The sequence below is a fragment of the Vicugna pacos genome, chromosome 1 (assembly GCF_048564905.1).
Source record: "Vicugna pacos chromosome 1, VicPac4, whole genome shotgun sequence".
Taxonomy (NCBI): Eukaryota; Metazoa; Chordata; class Mammalia; order Artiodactyla; family Camelidae; genus Vicugna; species Vicugna pacos.
Genome location: NC_132987.1, coordinates 60,851,841 through 60,874,590, shown reverse-complemented (window position 1 = coordinate 60,874,590; position 22,750 = coordinate 60,851,841). Strand labels below are relative to the sequence as shown.

General features: G+C 40.9%; 1 protein-coding gene across 6 annotated transcripts in view; it reads left to right on the top strand.

Annotated features, from left to right (window-relative positions):
* Positions 1-7,786: 7,786 nt before the first annotated feature.
* ATP13A3 (ATPase 13A3) overlaps positions 7,787-22,750 on the top strand; it is a 70,522-nt gene continuing 55,558 nt past the window's right edge. For all 6 annotated transcript variants that reach the window (XM_072962966.1, XM_072962957.1, XM_072962967.1 and 3 more), the window contains exons 1-2: positions 7,787-8,267; positions 9,026-9,071. The gene's annotated coding sequence lies outside the window, so the exon portion shown is untranslated. The remainder of the gene's footprint in view (positions 8,268-9,025; positions 9,072-22,750) is intronic.

The window sequence follows — 22,750 nt, the reverse complement described above, 5'->3', positions numbered from 1 at the left end:
GTCAATACTGTCTTAATTTACCAATTTTGGTGAGGCTTTTTTTTTTTCCGAGGAAAAAAAAACAAGAGCAATTTTTTTTTCTTTATTACTATAAAGAAGCAACTGTCTTCAGCAAACAGCTGATAACAGCCTTCTGGCAATCTTGAGATACTGACCCACGGTTTATGGTGGGATGAAAATCTATCAGTCTGCATGGGGCAATCACACTGGCCCATCTGACCTACGATCTTTTCACCTTCACCAAGCAATTCTATTTTGTTGCTAGGAGCCTAAAGGAAACATTCACCTGGCTGGGCTTGTCCCTCCTTTGCTCTTAGAAGCCAGAACTGCCAGCTCTGAAAATAGGTCATGAGTGACTAGCAGTCCTGGAGAGGCTCACAGGAAGTAGCTGCAAAGGTCAGGGGAAATTTTTAACGACTATTTAAGAGGCCAGTGAATAATAGGCTTTCAGGAGTTTCTCTGCTTGGCACCTGAAACAGCCACGTGGAGGAGCTGCCTCGGAGACAGAATGACACGTGTGGAGATATGAGCCTGATGCCTGGGCTCCATCCAGGAGGTGCCTTTGCTCTGCTGTGTAAAAAGCCCACGACTATTTAGAGGAGTCATTTTGCAGAACTCAAAAGGCTAATCATGAGGAATTTACAGTATTAACTTCAAAAACCCAATACAATATCCCCAAGTGGAAAGTTAAGGCTGGGATGAGCGATCTATGAATTAACTCCAACCCTGAGATGTTGGGGTCCCATGAAGTCAGATATCTGTGTCTATTAATACATATTTTGGTGGATCATTTTTACTGAAGTTTACACCTTAGTGCTATTTCACTGGCACAGTTGTTTTAGTACAGATGTCAGGGTATGGTCCCTGGGCACTACTAGGCTCTTAATAATAACCATTGTCTCACCCCATACAAACAGGCAGGATACCATAGAGCAGGGGTAGGCCAACTTTTTTGGTAAAGGACCAAGTATTATAAATATTTTGAGCTTCTTGGTCATATGGTCTCTGTTACAACTACTCCGCTCTGCAGTCATAGGCAACACGTAAATGAATGAGTATGGCTATGTTCCAACAAAACTCTGTAAAATCAGTTAGCTGATTTTGACTTGGGGCCCTAAAGACTGAAAGCCCAGACTTTGGAGCCAGGTTCAAATCCTGGCACTATTACTTGCTAGATGTATGACCTTAGAGAACTTAGTTAACTTCTCTATGCCTTGGTCTTTTCACAACTCTAAACTGAAATAGTACTTACCCTACAGTGTTGTTATAAAGATTAAGTAAACAAATGTGTAAAGTATTTAATGCTTAGCAGATAGTAAGTGCTATACAAGTGTTTGTTAGATAATCAACCATCCTGTGAAGTAGGTAATATTATTCCTATTAGAATTGAAATTCAAAGAAATAAATACATTACTTCTAAGAAGGCTAAGATTTGACTTAGTTTTCCCAGGTCCAGTACACTTGCTCTTTTCTCATCAGAAGCGAAATCATTATATCTAAACACATGAAAATTCCCTATAACAGCCTAAAACCACCATTTAAAGGGCTGCTTGTATTTCTCCCTTCCCCGTCTGCATGAGGACCTACTAGAAGCAATGGAGTGCTGGAGCTGATTTGTTTTGGCTCATTAGAGCAGATTGCTAAATTTTCAGGGGTTTTGTGAGCTGCCTAAACTGTCGGTGGCTTGAAAATGGCCATGGTGGGAGTATTTACACCACGAAATTGGCAGGTGCTACAAATAAGGGCTTTTTTCTCTTTTTTTCTTCAGGAGGACTCGTTCACTAGCACATGACTGGCTATATGCCAGCAGTGAGCACTTCTCTAAGCAGGGGTCCTGTGATCTACCCAGTGAGTAGGTAAACAATATTCACAGGCATGTGATCCACTGTATCCTAGGGCACCATGGCCTGAGAAGAATGCCGGTCCCTGCTTTCTGTCTCGTGGCAGAGACAGAAAAGATTACGCGCTTTGCTTAGCAACAGAGATGAAGTCAGTGGTGGCCCCTGGACTCTGATTTCTAGACGTCTGACTCACAGCTCTCCTCCTGTTCCTGTTCCAACACACACACACACACACACACACACACACACACACATACACACACACACACCCCCCCACACCTATGTGGTTCAAGCTAAACAGGGACAAGATGACCTAGGAGGAGCTAAAGGAAGGAGAGAGCTTGTTAGGCCAACATCATAAAGTACTTTTAATGGTACTTTTTATAGGAAAGGCAGCAAGTGCTGTGGCATGTTTATTTCTTAAGGTGAAGTCTTCCTGAACACGTGTCCTGTAATCTTTTGTGGAAGCAGCAGAAGAAATGCAAAAGAGGGCTGGGGTTGGTCAGAATGACAGTTCGACAAATCTCTTCCTCCTGTGAAGTTGTGAAACTCATCTTTCTTCTCTATAAAATGGGAATCTTAATCATTCATTGTTAGTTTGACATTAGGGTTCTGAAACTCAGTGATCACTTGGTATCCATTTACTCAGCATACTTATTACCAAGTACCATCATGTGCTAGTTCCTCCATTAGGTGCTGAGGATCCAGACATGGGTTAGTTGGGTCCCTGCTCAAGAGGAAATCAGAGTCTGGATGCTTAAACAGATAATCCAAAGAGTTTGGATCCCAGAGGCTGGATCACTATGGCTTCTTTTGGTCACACTGATGAAGAGTTTGACCCTGGAACCAAGTTGCCTGTGTTGAATCCTGGCTTTGTGTTGTTTATTAGCTCTGTGACTTTGAGTGAATTAATATCTTTTCCTATTCTGTAAAATGGATAATAATGGTACCTGCTTCCTGGATTGTTCCAAGGATTAAATGAAATAACACATGTAAAGCTTCCTCAGTTTCTTAATCTATAAAAAATCCAGATAATAGTGACTACTGCTTTTAATATTGGCATTGTTGTAATGGTCAGATAATGCGTGAAAGTGCTTAGATCTGTAGAAACAAAAAGACAAATACAACATAGACAAATGGAAGACAGATACTCAACGGGTACTTATTTGATGTTGTAAATGCAGTGAAAAGCATGCACAGAATAGGGACTCTTACCCTGAGAGTCAGGAAAGGTATTTAATGGATATGATGTTTGGGATGGTAAATTCATTCATTCATTCATTCATTTGACCACACATTTGAGTGTCTACCAGATTCCAAGCTTCATCTAGTGCTGATTCTATAGTGATAAACCAAACCAACTAAGTGTCTGCCAGTAGCAGCATGAGAGATGGCTTTGGGGGAGGACAGGCAGAATACTTCATGTGCCCTTTTCCATAATCCCAAAAGTCCTTTCCCCATTTACACATATGGACAACTAATACTTTTTAAGTCCTACACAAAGTGCCATACAAAAACAGCCCCAAGAAAACCCCTCATTTCTTCTTCCAAGTAGGTTGCCACTCTTAATCCCCTTCTAGAAAAATTCTGGAGCTGTAACCCCAGAAGAGCTGTCCTCATCTTCACAAAGTTGAAGTCTTGTGGGAGAGACAGATGTTAAACACATAAACTCACAGGTAATTAAAACTGTGATAATGGTTATAAAGAAGATGAACGAAAATCATCAGAAAATAAAGGAAAGAATGAATAGCCAGGGAAGGCCTTTTTCAAGAACTGATGTATAAGTATTTCAGCCAAGAGTTGAACTTGTAAGAGTTAGCCAGGTAACGGAAAAAGGGAAAGTGAGCAAGAGAAGGTAGTGCAAAGGTCCTGGGGCAGGAAAGACTGTGGCATGTTTGAGGAACTGAGAGAAGGCTTACTGTGGTTGGAATGAGGTGAGATAGGCAGGATCTAGGGTGGGAGGAAGGTAAGGGTGCAGGAGTGCCAGTGAAGGGAGAGTGATGTGCAGGCCACATCCAATACTGGACTTTGTAGCTCAAAGAAGTTCACATTTTATTCTCAGTGAAATAAGAAGCAATTGAAAACCTCTATCAGAAGCTATAATCCAAGTCACATACAGTCATACACTCTGGCTGCTGTGTAGCGGAAGCGGGCAGGGTGAAAGTGGGGAAATCTGCTGGGGGCTCAGACAGTAGTTCCAGGTGAGATGGATGGAGGTGATGTGGATTATTCTAGTAGAAGTAGAGATGGAGTGATGTGAAAGGATTTGAAGTGGATTTGATACTGGATTGGAAAGAATGACCCCCAGGTTTCTGGCTTGAGGAGCTAGGAGGGTGACAGGGTTTTTTGCTAAGGAAGAGAAAGCCTGGAAAAGTAGCTGGTTTGGGGAAGAAGGGCAAGAGTTGAGTTTTGGGTGAGTGAATTTATGAGGTACACTGAGACATCATGTGAAGATGATATGGACGTATTGTCCAGGGACCCTAAAGTGAGACTTGGACTGCAGGTGTATATATGGTTGTGAGTTATTAATGTACATACAGATGACGTACATTAAGCTACAGTCATGGTGTTTGAGGTCATCTGGGGGAGTGAATGTGGTTCAGGGCTCTTATCCTTATTTTGGGTCTCAGCCGCCTTTGAGAAGCTGATAGAAGCTATACTTCTTCCTTTAAAAGTATCTGCATTCAAGTTTAAAAAATTTATAGACACCTTGAAGCCCATCCACAACTCTTGTAAGGTCCATAGATGACAAATGAAAAAAAAATAACCCAAACAATAAGGCTAGTTTATAGAGAAAAGTGGGCCCTGGATTGAGCCCTGGGTAGCAGCACCATTTAGAGTTGGGATAGAGGGAGTAACCACAAGAGTTGGAGATGGAGTGGACAAATAGGGAAAGAGAGTTATCAAAACTAAGAGAAAAGTGTTTCAAGAAAGGGAGATAAATGTTGCTGAGAGGGCTAGAGAGATTAGGACTGGAAAGTATCCATTGGCATTGGCAACAGCCATGACCTCTGGGAGGACTGTACTTGTGGAGGGTTAGAGCTCTTGGGAGGAGGCATTACCCCTCTGCACAAACTGGAGTCAGGGGGAGACACTGCATGCAGATGTAGGTTGCTGTGTAGATTTGTGGGGGTTCCCCCTTGATGGTCTGCATTTTTTCAGTGAACTAGGGGTTACCCATTTGAGGTTGTAATCAGGGGTTGGGTCTCAAAGAATGAGTATGATCAGAGGAGGGAAGGGCTGGGCTCAGCATGTACAGAAGTCAGGGCCCAGAATCATCATGGGCCAAAAATCAACAGGCTTTCCAGAATTTTGCAAGACATGCTCCACTCCCTTTCTCTTCATCCTGGACTTCTCCTTTTCTGGCTCATCTGTTCCCTTAGCCTATAAATATGCCTTTCCAGTAACTCAACAACTCCTCCCATCAGTGCCCAAATTCTCTTCTATCCATACCCAAAATATCTGTAGCAGGAAACTTTTTGAAATATTCAATTGCTCTTTTTCTTCCTATAATTTCCCCTTGTTTGGCTATGTGTTGCCTTTCTTTGGGGATTTTGGGTGCTTCTTAAAATCTGGATCATTTAAAACCTTCATGATCATTTAAAACCCTGAGTGCACTGACGAGTTCATCCTGGGTGCCTAGGGCGTACATGCAACATCCAGAAGCCAGGGGAACCCCCGCAGGATTTTAAATAGGAGTGCGTTTTAAATTGTTCACTCTGAAAGCAGAGTAGATGGTGAATTTGGAGGCTGGAAAAGATGACTGAAACTTTTGCTAGTGGGAATGGAGATAGAGATTTGAGGATCATTAAGGAGGTGAAATAGATGACTGGATGATTGCATAAGGCAATGGCTGAATCAAGAATGACTTACACTCGTTCCCATGATGGCTATGGATGGTGGTGCCAACAGCTGAGGGAGGGGCTGCTATAAAGGCAGAGGATGAGTTCAGTTTTGGACAAGCTGAGTTTGGGGTGCCCCTGTGATATCTAGATAGAGCTGTCTGGCAGGCAGTTGGATATTAGGGCCTAACTTTTGTGGAAGAGGTCTGTGCTGGAGATAGCTGATTTGGTAACTGAAACTGTGAGGGTGAAGGTGATCACTTAAGAGTGGTATGACTAGAGCTCTGGACTTAGAATGGAGTCTTGCATGTAAGGCACAGATTCACAACTGGTGGCACTTAAGGATGCCATCCAAGGAGGCAGAGGCTTTATGTACTGAGATATGAGAACTGGAAGAGTGTACTCTTCTGGAAACCAAGACAATAAAGAGATTTCAGAGGGTGGGAGTCATCTGAGGTGTCAAATGTAGCAGAGAGATCCAGAAAGATAAAGTCTGCAGAATGCCTGCTAGATTTGGGAAAATGGAGGTCATGAGTTATTCTTGCCTGAGCTGGGTGAGGAAGGATGGGGATGGAAACTCGAATGCCAAGTGTTGAGAAATGAGGAAGTGGAGACAGGAGGAGAAACCTGTGTTTAAGAGGTCTGCATGAGAGGAAGAGAAGGGCTTGGAAGCTAACTGGAGAGGGTACTTCGAATGCAGGGTAGGCATGGTAGTTTTGTCTTTAGGACTTGAGCTTGTTTAAAGGCTGAGGGAAAACAGCCAGGAGCCAAGGATCTGGAGAAGTAGGCAAGGAGGCTTTCAGGGTTCAACCCCGCTGAGACAACTTCTTACAGCTTGCTCAGAACTTCCACAATCCTTATCTCATTTAATCATTTGAACACCGTGAGGGTGGGAACAGACGCTGAGATTGAGCCCAGGAGTAAGAAAAGAGCTGTAGATCCATCTTGCCCAATGACTGGTCCGCGCCGAGGTGCGAGGAAGTGCGCGGAAACCGTTCAGCGCCACACAACCTAGAAGACCAGGAGCAACGCGTTCCTGGCTCCTGGTTAGGTGACCTCGGTGCTGTGGACTTAGGGTTCTGTGCTGCCCCAGCTGAGGTGTTACCACCTGTCGCGGACCAAGTGTGACAGCCTCTCCCTTCAAGTGCCATCTTGTGTTGTGAACCAGAGCCTGGATGCTCCTCGTCCCCGGCGAAGTGTGCCTACGTGCGGTGCACCAGAGGTCTTGCGCCTCCTTCTTTCTTACAAGAGCTCAAGCAGCTGAGAGTTCTGTTAGCGGTAAGGTGGATGACCCTAACAGTGATGGCCGGGCCTCAAAGCCGCGCGCGAGGTGGACTCAGGGCAGAAAGATGGCGGGAGCCGTAGGCAGCAGGTGGCTGAGCGCGGTCCCCGCGCGTGTCCCAGAAAGGGACACCAAGAAAACCCAATTTGCGATTTCTACATCTGGCCGGTGCCTTGCTCGGAGATAAATCTTCTGGGAAGTATTTAATTTGCATCCAGCGCTGTCAGAGGAAACTCCTTACAGCTGATGGCAGTGGAGTGGGCTCGTGGGAGCTTTCTCTTGGGTACGCCTTCCCCTAGTCTTCCGCCTAGGCAGGGCGCACAAAGTTGGTTGTTAAAAGCAAATTATGGTTTTTTGTTTTGGGAGAGGGAAGGGTGCTGTTAAGGAATGAAAAGGACCTGTATTGGGGCCAGGATTTCGCTTCCTATCCTTCAAGCTTCCCCCGTGATCTTGGCCCTGGCCAAGTTAGGCTAGGCCCTTCTCTGGGACTCAGCTTCCCCGTTCATAAAATGGGGATTTGGACTATGATCTGGTCTTTGCAGGACCAGGATGGCAAATTCCACCTCCTCCTGCCCATAAAAAATGCTGTCCTCCTTTATTGACACCCTCTTCCCAACATACAGCTCTTCTGTAGTGCCCTCCCTCACCCTTTCTTTTCCACTCCTGCCGGAGAGGGGGGGTGCTAAAGGGGAGGAGGTGGGCGCGGCCCGGCCATGGACCCGCCCACCCCGCCGGCCCCGCCCCTCCCGTCGTCCCCTCTGCGCCCCTCCGCCCTCGGCGCGGGATGAGGCAATCACGTGAGCTCACATCCGGCGCGGGAGTCCCGAGCTCGCTGCGCGCGCTCCTCCACTCGCCCGCTGCCTCTACCCGCAGCTTGATCCAGGCGCCACCGCGGAGGGGAGGGGGTCTGCTACGTTGCTGACGGCTGGAGGCCGTTTCGGAGTGCAGACCGCCCCTCTCCCCTGCCTGCTTCCCCCTGCCGCCCGCCCTTGTTCTCGCCCTGCTTCGGCTGCGCACCGCCGCCGCGGGCGCCAAGCAGGAGAGCGCGGACGCCCCTGCGCCCGGCTCGGCCCGGGCTCCGCCGCGGCGCCTCCCTCCCCTCACCCCGAGCCGCAGCGCGCGGCGGCGGCGGCGCCTCGAGCCCGAGCGACCCGCGGCCGCCGGCGCCGGCCGAGGGCAATGGGGCTGGGCTGAGGCGAGGCGGCGGCGGCGGCAACAGCTGCGGACCCGGGCCCCGGCCCCCCGTGGTCCCTCGGCTGCTCCAGCCGGGAGGCCGCCGAGGAGACGGCGCGGTGGCGTCTGGTAAGTGGCGCCGGGTTCCCCCGGGCACAGGAGGGAAGGGTGAGCGGGGCGTGGAGTCGGTGGGTGGTGGTGATGGGGGAGGTTGGAGGAGGTGAATGATATTGTCGGGAGTAGCGGTACCAGGTGAGCCTCCTCGGGCTGGGATTGGGCATCACTTCTCGGGGAAGGTGTGTGTGGAGTGGGGAGGGGACCGCTGAGACTGCGGAATGTCCGTCTGGGACAAGTGAGGCGAGAAGGAAGGCTTCACGTTGTGAATGTGAAGGCCTGATTGGGATACGCCGCTTGAGGGGACTACGAGTGTGTGTTGGAGTTTGGGAGTGGGATGGTGGTCCAGCCCTTTTAGAAAGTCCCGGAGATGGTGAGGTCGAAGGTAGTGGTAATTGGCAGGGCGTTTGATGGGTTTGTGCGGGTGCTGACTGAAGGAATCTTGAGTTCGTCCTTAGTCACGGAGTAGTAGAGCTCCTTGCCAGTCACCGCATTGAGCTGAGTGAGGTCAAGACCAAAAGTGACTTAAGACTTGCTTAAGGCCTCTCACTTTGATTCCGATAGTGAGGACTAGAACCCAGGGTCCTTTTCTCCAATACTTACTTCCAAGGCCACTTTCCTTCTCTCCGCTCCATTTGCAGAGTTAGTTTCTGGTGAATATGTGACTTTGTTTGGAGGGGGACTCGAGGGAATCTGGGGATTGACAGTAATGCGTAAGAGTTTCCTAATTTGAAAAGCTTTTGTGACAGGTGTTTATCATTTCTTCTTCCCAGAGATCTGACAGAAACATCCTTGGATCTTGGTGTCTGGACATAGGAGGTATGAATCACTCACATAATTAACTACTTTTAATCATCAGTGTCTTAGAGCTATATTTGGTGGTTATATTAGTGCAAAATGAATGAATATGGAGTCGTAAACCTAGAAGCAGAAATCTGTGTTTCCTACACATGATTCCAAGCTAAATGAGTAGAACATTTGTGTATGTAATGACTATTTTAGATCCATGAGTCAGGAAGTTATAATTAAAAAAAAATCTAAGAAGTGCAGGAATGTGAAAGATTATTGTAAAATGAACACTTTCTAAAGGCTTTGTTGCTCAAGTGAAGATGTTCTGATTGGACTGTCTTTCGAAGGTTGATTACTTAGTTAAACGTTCTCTACCTTTGCTTAGAATTCAGCCTCTTTACCAAGGCACATGTATTCATTTTGTTTCACTGGAATATATGTGGTTTTCTTTTCTTTGGAGGATTGTTGCATTGCTGAATAGGCTACAGTTGCCAAAATAAATGTATGTGGGCATCGCATTCTGGTTTAGCGACCCTTTTTAAAGGCAGATCAGTTTCTGAGAATTGCTTGAAATAGTCAGCCTATTGTTAATATTGTTATGGAAGTTTATTTTTGCTACTATCCTTGTTTTGCATTATCCTCTATTAGATCAGGTGAGGGTGAGACAGCTAAGTGCGATTTTGGAAGGTTAGGTTATTGGGTAGGAAAAATGATGGCACTAATTTCTTTAACTTACAAGTAGTACTGTTATAAATAAGTAAAAATATTAAGTAGCGGTTTCTTTTGATAAGAAGGCTGACAGGCCTCAATTTGACTCAGTGTTCAGTTATGTAGTAGGAAAGAGAAATTCTTTGTCTAGGCCAACCAGGGAGCCTTCTTTGGGGTAGCTCTGGTTATTAAGATTTTAATTTACAACTGGTTTGCGATAAATAGGGTGAATTCCTATATAGATAAGAAAGTAGTTTCATAGTGATTAGAACAGAACTCTATAACCTGAATATCTAAACAGTATTTTCTGATGAGTTTTCTACTTGGTTCTCCTTATTAGATGTTAGAGCTAAAATACTTCTGTTGGTCTAGTTAGCCCTTAATAGTTATCTCATTTAGGTAACATCAGTTTCCCATCTATGTTATATTCCCAGTATGGATTCTTATGTGGATAATGATGTGTTTGCAGCTACAGCACATTGTAGCAGAAAAAGCATGAACTGGGGAATCAGACCTGAGTTTGATTTCTGACTTTTTTTTAGTAGCTATTTGACTTTGATCAATGATAATAGTTATTGAGTAATCTTACTGTATACTTAGTTTTGAAGTAAACATGACCTGAATTACCTCTTTTAAGCCCCATTTTACAGGTGGGGAAACTGAAGTTAGAAATACTAAGTTGTGCAGAGTCACATAGAGCTAACCAAGTAAGCCTAGAAACAGAAACTTCTATGTCACATATGGTATATGAGCGCTAGGACTCTGGCTGTCTGTACTGTAAGTTGCTTAACTTCCCTGTTCTTCTTCTTCTTTTTTTTTTATAATTAACAAAGGAGAATTTTAACACTTAGCTCAGAGTTTTGAGGATTAGCTGAGAGCCCGTGTAAAGAAAGGAGCACTCTTCTGTACATAGTAAATAGTTGCTTTCCCCCTTCCGTTCTGTATACCAAATCGGGCTGTGCTCGTTTAGCGTGGTGGTTTTGTAACCATTGTGAATGTAAGGTTTTAAAATGTGAATATACTTTTTTGCTAAAATTGATAGCAATCCTAGGAGATGGGCAATGATATGGGACATCCTGTGGGACTTTGTCTTTATTCTGTATTTTTTTCCCACTGGTCTAGGTGATGGTAGAAATAGGAAGTTCATACTTGTGAATCACAACAAGGTGGTGGTTGTAATTTCTAAAATCTTAGAAGACAGAATGTAATTTCAAAATGGTATTGATCACTTGGTTTATCTAAATCTGGGCTTCTGTTCACTGGTATACTTGGCAACCTAAGCAGGAGACCTTGTGAATGCACCCCAAGTTGAATAGGAGTTAGCAGCTTGTTGTTTGTTAAAGACAACATTCTTAAAACAGCTCATGGTAGTATACTAAAAGAAGATAATCTAGTGTCTGACATCTCTCTGATACATAACCAGAAGGTTTGTTTCAGAGATACTGTATTCTGAACGTGCTGTATAGCTCATCTTGTTGAATCTGGATCTAGGAGTTAGCTGATGGGATTTAGTCTTTGGTTTTGGAATGGAGTTTGTGTGATATGAAGCCAATTGGCCTGTTGGAGAAGAGTAAATCTGTAGCCATCAAAACTGTATTCTAATTAATCTACTTAACTAGTCCAAACAATATGCAAGAAGCAAGGAATTATCACTAGAGTCTTACTTGAACTTTGTTGATCTTCATATTTTGAGAGTAGAGAAATAAGAGTATCAGAATTGGGCCACATATTTTAAGATTTAGGTTAAAAAGTAAAAGGTTCTAGGCTTATTTAATCTGGAGAAAAGTGCATATCATAAGGCAGAAGAATATCCTGAAGTTAATGGTAACTAGAAATTACAAAACTTAGAGTTAAAAACATTTGTATTAGTAAGATTAAAAATAGAGGTAATGTGAAATGTCATGAATAAATGGTAGTTGGAAAAAACAATCACTGTTACAATTGTGAATTAAAAATGGTTTTTTTTTTATCATCAGTAAAAAGGCAGAAAAGTGGAATGAAGGAAAGGAAGAGCTGTCCAAATAATCAAATGTCTGGGACTGAGGAAAGTTGAGGATGGGGATTGTTGAAAAGTGTCCATAGACCACTCTCCAGAGAGAACTGTCCCAGCAGCAGACCTCCTAACATCTTAACCCTAAAGGCTCATGTTAGGGCCTTTGCTATGCCTGAGATGGTAAAACGTTAAGTCAGATAGCAAACTTGGAGACTGCCCAAACTAAAAAAGGACTTCTGTACCACACGGTGTCCCCCTGAGGGAAGAGGCCATATAGACTTATGAAACGGAGTCCCCCAAGGCATGCTACTTTGGAAGTTCCAGGTGAAAATGCATCTTTACCTCGTCCTATCACCAAAGGCCGCACACACTAGGATGAGCTGAGAATGCAGGAAGAAATACACTGTTTGAAGTCTATTTTTTGTATATGAGATGGGGTGAATGAAGTGAGTTATAATTAATCTCTTAATCAAAATTTCTCTCCTGTTGACTTTTCCACTTACTTGCTGTGGAACTTCCTTTTCAATGATCTGTTGACACTCAGGCACTAGTTAGGTAAGAAATAAAATTTTGGGAAAAGTGAATTAACTGTGTAAAGTAGAATCTCCTGATTATATGATATGGACCTTGCTGATGTCTGTAAAATTTTTCTCAGAAATTTTTAATAAAGCATTTGTATCTGTCGGGTGGTGGGGTGAAAGAGAGTTCTACCTCACTGATAGCAGGCTAGATGAATTGACTCCTATTTTAAGTTTTTCTTTTTTTTTCCACAAAGGAATTTGTGAGTTGGACATAAAAATAGGGAGGTATGAGATTGGGAAATAATAATGCTGAGTGGTTGTAGGTTATTTAGACTAGCCCCTTCTTTTTACAGAAAAAGAAAACTGATGTCTGGAGAGGTAAGTGCCAGCGTATGAGTGAAGGAGAAGCTTTGTCGTAGCTGGGGGGTCTTCTCACCCTCGTCTTCATATGCTGTAGTAATGGCACATCTCAAAACTCTGTATGTTTTGTGCTTTTTTTTCCTGTTGAGAACCAACTTTTAAGGATTACTTTTGATCACTTGACAGACTTCTGTTACATTTTTAGTTTATTTTAAAATAAATCATGGAACAGCTTCCACATGTGTGTCTGGCGTGGCTTCTTTATAGGATCCCTGTTGCTCTATTTTTCCTATTGTGAAATAGGCCGAAAAATATGTTAGTGACATACTTTGATATATGAAAGACAGAGGTTTTGGTTCCTAATTCCTTCTGATCTAAAGAGCTGAGTAAAGTGAAATCCCCTTTTATGTGGGGGCTTTAGGCCTAAACTCTTATGTAAGGTAAAAAAAAAATCTTGTGTAGTCAGAATTACCTGGAGAAAGTTCACCAGTTTGAAACTTGATTAACTGACATTGTTTTTCAATTCTCACAACAAGTTTTTCCTCCAGTTTTTAGAACAAGTTACTTTTTTGGTGAGCTGGAATCATAATTGGTTATGTGACATATATTTTGACCCATGAATAGAACTTTAGATTGACCGAGGACAGCAGATTTAGTCTCCATGGCATGCTCTCTCTGCAATAGGGATGTAAGGGTGGGTGTCCTGCCACCAGTATTTAGAGTATTTTTCTCTCTCTTTTTTTTCCTTACGGCACACAGATAGTTGAATTGATGTAATTAAGTCCACAGATGATGTGATTCCGTAATGTGAATAATGAAGAAAGAAATTAGGTGTTTGAAAATCTGCTATCTCTAGGGTTATACTGGCTGTTTTATATCACACAAAGAACCTAGCATAATTAAAGGGCTAAGTAATTAAGTTGGGATTATTGGGGCATTGTTGGTAATTTTTATAATTCTGGGTTGATACTCACCTACTTACCGTATCTTTGAGAGTTAATGTCTTCCTTACTGCTAGCAAGACCTGCATTTTAAAACAACTAAGTAAGCTGTTCATTTTTTCCATGAAATTTAAAATATATGAACTCCAACATCACTCTGCGGGTAGCACGGTCAGAAAACACTGGTCTTGATAAAGAAATGTTATGGTGGTTAAAAATTTAACAGTCATATGCCGTGGGAGAGGGCATGGTGTATGGGTTAAAACGTGGCCGCAGAGCCATGTACAAGTGATTTTGAATTTCAGCCTCTTCATTTACTAACTCTGTAGTCTGAGTCAAGTCACTTAACCTTTTTTAGTTTCTTCATTTGCTGAATGGAGGTACTAAAACCTACCTTAGAGAGTTGTGAGGGTAAGAGGCTCAGAAATCGGTAACTTACTATTATTTGTTAGTTTAATAACATTTAACACATTCAAAAGAAGTTGCATTTGTGTGTGTATGTATGTGTCATGAGAGAAAGTGTGTGGAGTGTGATTGAGGATTGCTTTTTTAAAAAACTGAAACAATGGGCAATAATGATATACTATTAAATTCAGGCTTTTCATAGCAAAAATACCATGATTTTGCATCTTTAGCAACATCCTAAAAAGTTCAAGATGCTAATTTCATGTATCGCTAATGTACTTTTAGTGTATATTTCTATCTTTCTCTTTGTGTCTCTGGGCATGTTTGCAGTCTTTTTCTTCCCCCATCCTCTGTGTTACTGATCCTCTGTGTAACTGTTAACTTGTTGTCTGTCTTCCTGGCTGCATTATAAAATTTAAAAATCTGTTTAATTATGTTTATTTAGTAGGATTTCATGTTCCCTTATTTTCGTTTAGAAATTCTGATTAGTGAGATGTGTCTACATCTTTTCTTTCAAAAGAAGATTTGAAACTATTTTAATTCTGTGGCCTTTGGATTGATTTCTTTAAATGTGGGTCACTAGTTCTTCACAGACCAAAGATTTTTCATCAATCTCTAGATTATGCTTTAGTTTCTTATCAGTTTTCTAAGATCATATATAATTTTTTTTTGTTCCATGATTACCTATGTTTCTCTTTAAAACTTTTTTCCATATTATTTTCCCAAGTACCCAAGATGGAGTTCTTCTTTACATGCTAATTATAATGATACAATTCAGCTTACTAAGTAAAATGTAAAGTACACAGGCAAGTAGCCTAAGTAGCACTTAATTATTTGAAAGACTAGACTAACCTAGCAAATTGTTAAAGTAGATTTTTATTTCATGGGTCCTTTTGATATGAAAATATGCTTTTTATGGTTATCACCACTCTCAGAGTCAGTTGGTGAATAATTTTTAGCTAATTCATGGTTGTTTTCTGTTCAGTTTTTGGTGAGAAAAATAGAAAACTGCATAATTTTGTCAGGTTCAAAAGCATCTTAATGTGTTTTTTCCCCAAATCTTTTCTCATCTCTAGTGCAGCACATAGTGAATGACTGTTTCCCACGTTCCTTTAAAAGTTGTGGTGATTAGCAGTTATTGTAGTGCAGAAGACAGTAAGGAAGGAAGCTGGGTTAGGGCCTCTTGGTTATGCCCTAAGATTGTGTTAGCACATCTAACTGTTCAACACTTCTTTAGTTCCTGTCTGTGCCAAGCACAGGGCTAAATGCTGGGTATGCATTGGTGAGTGAGTTCTTCCTTCTCAGAGATAGACGGTCTAGCAGGTGAACACTGCTGCATTGCACACCGTTCCCATTGTATTCTTTGGGAATGTGGTCCCTTCGCATGGCCTTGGATTTCTTTCAGTTGAGAAAAGTTCAGAATCTCCATCACATACAAGTTAATCCATATCTTTATTATGTCAAACAAAGTCTTTCATCATAATCTCATTCTGTTCCATCTTCTCCCCCTGCTTAATGGAGGCACTAGGGATTGAACCCAGGACCTTGTGCATGCTATGCACATGTCCCACACTCTACCACTGAGCTATACCCCCCAACTCTGTTCCATCTTTTTTTGGAGGTGGGTAATTAGGTTTATTTATTTACTTTATTTTTATTATTTATTTTAAATGGAAGTACTGGTAATTGAACCCAGGACTTTGTGCATGCTAAGCACGCACTCTACCATTGAGCTGTACCCCTGCCCCCACTCCATCTTTTTAAACGCCATTTCCCGCCATTCCCCAAAGGCCATCCTGTGCTCCAGCCAATTTAAGTAACTTGTGTTCCCGACATTTTCTAGGATTTCTCACCTTAATACTTCTGCATATGATAGTTCCTCTGCTTGGATTCCATCCCTCTCTTCTTTCTTTTCTCCTCTTGACTGCTTGTTTGCTTCATGAACTTCACACCTGTCAGGTCTTAGAACAAGGAACAGTTATTCTCTAAAGTCTTTTCTGGCCCTTGCCCTCCTCTTCCTTCCTCCCGGTGTCTCTCTCTGCTCCCCTGATACTTTACTGCAGCACACAGCCACTTTGATGTGTGTAATTAACTTACTTGTCTACCCTAGATTTGGCTTCTTGAGGTTAGAAATTTAATCTTTGTAATCTCTGGCATTTAACCCATACTTGGCACATGTAGACAATGACATTCTAACAAATGATTCTTTCTTATGAAATAGGAAGTAGTGATAAACCATGATGATTCTTGCTAGAATGCTAATTTAATATTTACAGATATATTTTGAAATGTACCTGGGCAGCATCTTGGTTTTCTCAATTAATTTGCCTTTTTCTAAATCATACAATGGTCTGGGGTCAGATTTCAGGATACTACTTGGTTAGGATAAAGGCACTGTTGTAAGTTCTTCAGTGAGCTTGTTGGTAAAACTTTCTGTCCATAATAATGAAAAATTGACATTGATGGTATCTAAAACAAGTAAAGCTTTTCAATCCAAGAAGAGTGGGAATCTATAGGATTGCCGCAGCAGCAGCTCCATCTGTGTTTCTGCCAGTAGCACCCACTGCTGCTGCTGTGCAGGAGTGGATGAAGTGACCAAGTGGGGATGCTTCAGGGAACCCCAGTCAGAAAGACTCCCGTGCTCTCTGAATGGTGGAACTGCAGTGCCTACTCCCCATATCGCCTCCATACTTTTGTTGTTGTTGTTACTTAGAGATTTCATTTGAGATTTGTCAGCTTTGAAATTTGTCAGCTTTATGACTCATTGATGTATTAACCTCTGAACAGAATAACTTGATGAATTGAAAGAGGAAGTAGTTAATGCTAATGAACGTAGTACTGTGGTGGAGGTTGCACAGGGTTACATGAGGTCAACAAGGACCTGCGAAGAGGACATTGGGAGATTCCGACAGGGCATAGGGGCGAGATGTCGGAGCATGGCAAAATCAAAATTTACTTCGTTGTGAAATTTTGCCCAGAAAAGGGAAACGATTTTACCTCGTCCTCACACCCTGTCTTGCCCTGTCTGGTTCATTCAGCTATGTTGCTGGGTACTGGTCTGGTTCCCACCTTTTGAAGTTTCTCGTCTATAAACCTAATATTGAGGGACAAGTGTTCTGACATATACAGAGGAGGGACAAAGTGAGGAGAAGCCCTGTGCTGGAGGATGGAATGGACGATCAGAGCTCAGTGGGGAAGATAGTTGACCAGGGTCTGATAGGACTAGCAGGAGCTCTTCAGCTAGACTAAGTTAAAGGAAGGGCATTTTTGGCAGAAGGAACAGTGTATTTAAAGGAATGGAATCAGGAAACAGTAGGGCTTTTTTAGGAACTGCAAATTGTGTTCTGTATAGATGCGATGTAAGGTTTGTAAGAGGTGAATGATAACCATTGGTGAATGGAAGATGGTGTTGACAACTAGGCAGGGCCAGATTCTGAAGGATTTTATGTCTTCCAATCAGTTGTGACCTTGTTCTTGGAGCCCAGTTGGGGCTCTTTTCCACCCCACTTTCCATGGTAGGGAACACATAGTAGTAGTGTGTGTTTTAAGACTTTTCAAAAGTCTTGTTCTGTAAGAGGGCTGCTTAACTTTATTTAATCCAGTATTTTTCTTCAATTTATATGGGCAGGCAATGCCTTAAAAAATTTTACTTTGGAGGGACTTTTACCGGTTGGGAAATGCTGCTGCAGACAGTAGGAAGCGATTGAGATTTTAAGCAGAGAGAAATGGTCGTCTCTGGTTTGTGTATTGGTTTGAATGGGAAGGCTAGAGAGGAGATCAGGACCTGAGCTGAGGCAGTGCCAGTGCAGAGAGGGCACGGTGAGATGGGTTTGAGAAAGGTAGAAATGATAAGATTTAGTGTCCAGTTGAATATAGAAGGTATGGGATAGGAAGGAGTCTAGGATGATTTCCAAATTTCCTGGCATGGCTTTTTAGGCAAATCCTATTCTTTTTTTAAATTTTATTTTATTGAGGTATAGTCAGTTTACAATGTTGTGTCAATTTCTGACGTACAGCACAATGCTTCAGTCGTACATGAATGTACATGTATTCATTTTCGTATTCTTTTTCCCCATAAGCTACTGTTCTTTAAAGGAGTAGAGGGAGTTGATAGTGGCGGTGGTAGCAAAAGATGGTTGAAAGAAAGATGAAATGAACCTATTGAATTTTAGCTGTTTGCAAACATGGATAGTAGACTTTTGAATCTGTGGGGCTGGAGCTCGTGAGAGATCAGTGTTGAAAATACTGATTGGTAGTTGCCACTGTAGTTGGGCCAGTAGTGCCCACTCTTTGCCCGTGATATTGTTACAAAGAGAGATGCCTGGAGAGTATTAATAATTAAGAAGTGGGCAGAGGAAATAGAGGCTTGGTAACCTGGCTACCTGCCCCATGGCCCAGGCTAATGGAATAGGAAGTAGAATTCAGCAGAACTGTGGGAGGTAAAAAGGTCATTTGTGGGCTGTCTTGGGAACCTGGTCACTGTTTTCCTTCTGACAGTGTATATTTCAAATACATTTTGATTTCAGATGAATTTTTGGAAAACAGATTATGCTGCCCGCATGTCACTCCATGCTTGACTAAATAAAGTAGATAATGCTAGTAGAAGTATTTAGTAAACTAAAAATCCCTGTACAAATATCAGTTACTATTATTGTGGTTGACACTGTACCCAAATACATTAATTATTAGTATTATTTTTTAATCCTGGATAGTGGGTTACAGAATGACCATAGGAAAGGAGGACATTTAGATTTCTATGATGGTTGTACCATGAATAAGGCCAGTATCCTCTTCCACAACAATTTGAAGTGCTATATTATTGAGATATTTGTTAAATAGATGTTAAGGGCTTTGTACTTCCTTTTTATGCTGAGTCAACATGGGTAGGTCTCAAATTGGGGAAAAAGGAGTAAAGTGGAAAAAGACAAATCCACATAATTTTAAAAAGCTGATCCAAGTGCCTGTCAGTTAAAGTTGTAAATTTGAAGGATTGTACTTTTTGTGTAGAATGGTTTCCTGGTGATTTTGTGCTTCTTTACGGTTGGGTCTTCATAACATTTGAAAGAATGAACTGTGAGCCATGCTGTAGTATATAGATCATGAGTAAAAGCAATTTTGTTTTCTTGCACATGTAATACAGTAATCCTGAAGTGAACTATGCTGAGTTAATGAAGAAAAATTATTTTGAGTTTTGTTGTTAATAAGAAAGATGAGTAAGTATCTCTGGAGTCTCCATGTGACTCCTTAACATGGTGAAGACATAGAAGTATAATTCTCTGGAAAATCCTCCTTTTCTTCCCTCTTGTTTTTTTTCTTCTCTGCTCTTTCCTATTCCCCCACCCCTCCTCATCCTAGTCCTTCCTTTCCACTCTGCTTCCCTGTTTTGATCTTTTGTGTGTGTGTGCAAATGATTACTTTTTGTTTCAATATTCAACTCCAATTTAATACTTTTGAATACTTTTAGTCATCGATTTAAACTCAGCATTGTCTGCCAACAGTGCACTTTCCTCAACTGAAATGATGATGCTATGAACAGTTGACATCAGCTTTGAACATTGACCACTGCCTCACCACCAACTGCAGCAGTAAGGTTTCATCTAAGCTGCATCCTGGCTTTAACTATGCTAAAATGTGGAAAGTATGAGTGTTAGAATTAATGAATGTTTAGATTTCAAAGACCATCTTTTAAATTGCTGATTGAAATGTCAAACAAGTTATTAGAGACTTGGATATAGGCACATGTGCCGTGGATTTCTATTTGGGATTGTTGGATCAAAGAGTGCGAAGTATGTGGCAGATTTAAATTTTCATATACTGTCAGTTGGTTTCTCACAAAGCTAGTACAGAGTCACTCTTACAGCCATGTATAAAGGTTCTCCTTATATTTTTTCTTTGTGCTGGTTAAATGGGAAAGTAATGTTTCACCACATAATTTCCTACTTTACTTCATCTTGTTCTCTGATAGGATCATATGCTCTTTAATTGTCACTGGTTCTACAACATTGTAAGATCCCTAAATTCTAGTCTCAGGTGATTGTGAAATTGGGAGTAATCTTTATAGAGGGAGTAATATACCTGTCTTCCCCTCATTATCATTTGTTTTGTGTTTATTGCATGTCTTCTTTTTCCACTGAGACATGCAACAGAAGTTCTATTATAAGCAACTCCTACTTTCTCATATTAATATTTCCATTGGTACTAAAAAAAAATCTATGTATAATTTCTCATTTTCAATCATTCTTGATCAGTGACTGCCCTGTTAAGTGTTGTGAAAACTGTCAGCCTCTTCTTACCAGTGTTGGAATGTCACCTAGTGGTGACAGAGTGCAACAGCAGGCTGTATACACAGGCAGTACTTGCAGAGGTCAAAAACTAATGGTTGGAATGAATCATGAATTATTACAACTGTAATCATTTTAGTGGAGAAGTTGAAACCAGGATGGTAAAGGAACTTGTGAGACAGTTCATGGTGAATTAATTGACATTTAAGAACAAGTTAAAGCTGACTCTTGACTTCTGTACTCTGTTTTTTTGTATTTGGGTGGTAACGTTGTATATCCCCTATTCTTCCTAATACAGTAACGAACATGGCATATGTGCTTACTTAATACTTATAGATGAATTAGTTTGATAAAATAATTTAGAATTTGCTGCTACTTATGCCGTGTCACTGACTAGTACTTATTATCCTTAATGGAGCCAAGGCATGGAAGAGATATAAAAATGAAAATAGTCAACTGTAGCTTCCCAGAAATGTGCTTGTTTAAAGGAGCCTTCACAATGGCTCCTTTCCCTTGTCTGGGGTAAAGTAAGAGTAAGAGTGAGATCCAGGCAGAGAGAATGGGATGCTGTGATGGAGCAGTGTGGAGTGCTTTGGCAGTTCCTGCAAGTTCAGGCCTACAGTTGGCCATACGTGGTACAATTGCAAGTGTGTACATATACTCAGTCTTCCTTCTTTCTCTTCTTTTTTCTTTAACTGTTTTAAAATATTATTGCACGTAGATGAGAAAAGCATTCAAAAGTCACTCAAGTCTCCCTTATTCCCAAACCCACGTGTTGTCACCCTGGTAGCCATATTTTATAGATATATTTAGCCTTTGTTTGTCTTAGGGGTGGCTGCCAGTTTTCTTTCTAGGCCTTTTGGGGCCATTTTTAAATATTCATTCTTTAGGACTGGTCTTGTCACAATGATCCTTCCCACTATTTTTAATTGTCTACTATAGCATTTTTCATAATAGGTGGTAAGATTTTGAAATCAATCTAGCAGTTATAACACTTTCATAACTCTCAGGCCTTTAGTGTGGAGTTTTGGAAAGTCTCATACATGAGAAAGATTCAAGGGGAAGTATAAAAGTTTTAAGATCAAAGTAACTTGAATCAATGAAAAATATCTCATGTTAAGTAGACAAGCTTTATTTAATTATGCAAACTTAATTATGTTGTATATAAATGACTTATTTTACTCATTTTTTTTTTATAAAGAATAAAACATAGATACTACTTGTCAGGCCAAAGGTACCTTCTTCTATTTTTTACTGATTAAATACTATACAATTAACTATAATACTCAAAGCCATTATTTTCTCTAATGATAGTCTTAGGACATGGAGTTTCTCTGAATAAAAGGGTTGATTTCTTTCTTCAAATAGTGTACATATAAAAGTGATAAAAATACATGCAAGTATGCTGGAGTGCAGGGTATTATAACTCTTAATGTTCTTCAGTTGAATCTAAGACAGATAATTGCATTATCTTTCCTAATTATAACTTATTTTTTTATAGCTATCACATTGTTTTGTAACATACCAAAAAAGTATAATTATACAAAGACTGCACTTTACAAATGTAAATACAGTTTTGGTTTGGTGTATGTTGGATACAATGGTCTTCCTTAAGCCTAAACACAGAAACAAAAGCATGTATTATAAGAGAAAGTTCAAGATGGGAAGTGATAAAATGGGTATTGAGTAGAGCTTTGTTAAAACTTAGCTGGTATGCTTGTAAAATTTCCATGTATTCATTAAATTATATTATGTCATTCTTATTGTTAGGAGCTGACTTGAAGTGTTGAGTTTTGCCTTCGTGAGTTGTTACAGTTTGGTTATTGTATTTGGGAGGTTGAGATTTTTTTCACTCTTTTAACACAGATATTTATGTAGATATTAAGGTTGTACAGTGAGTAGAGTTAGTATTTTATATTTATTGGGGCACATCTTATTTCATTTGTAATTAAATTAAGGTCATTTAATTGCTGTAGTAGTTACAAATTTAAAAATAAAATAGTATTCTTAATGCTGGCTGTGCTGTTTATACTTCAGATCTTTAAAACACTCTTTGCTTTGTGGTGCTGAAAGATGGGTTTATCAAATCTTTATTTAACATGCATAGGTATGTTTAATTCTCAGGGAAAAAAACCTAGAACTACAAAACAAAGTGGGATGATTCATTTTGTCTTTCAACTATACAAGGTGACCCGAAAGTTTCAGTGCATTTTTATATAAAAAATACTATTTGAGAACTTTTATACTTACTTAGTTCTGTGAATTTTGAATAATACATTTAAAATTTTTTTTCTTACTTTAGTTTCCCTAAATTGGCAAATACCAATTAAAAAATTAAAAATATACAACTCAAAATTACTTAGAGGTTTTACTTGGGTTGAAGATCATTCTCTAAATCACCTTGTGAAATTACCTACCTTGGAATTCTAGGCACATACATAGAATTGCCTCAAAAGCCTCCACACGTACTATTAGAATATTATTGTTACAGCGCATGAGA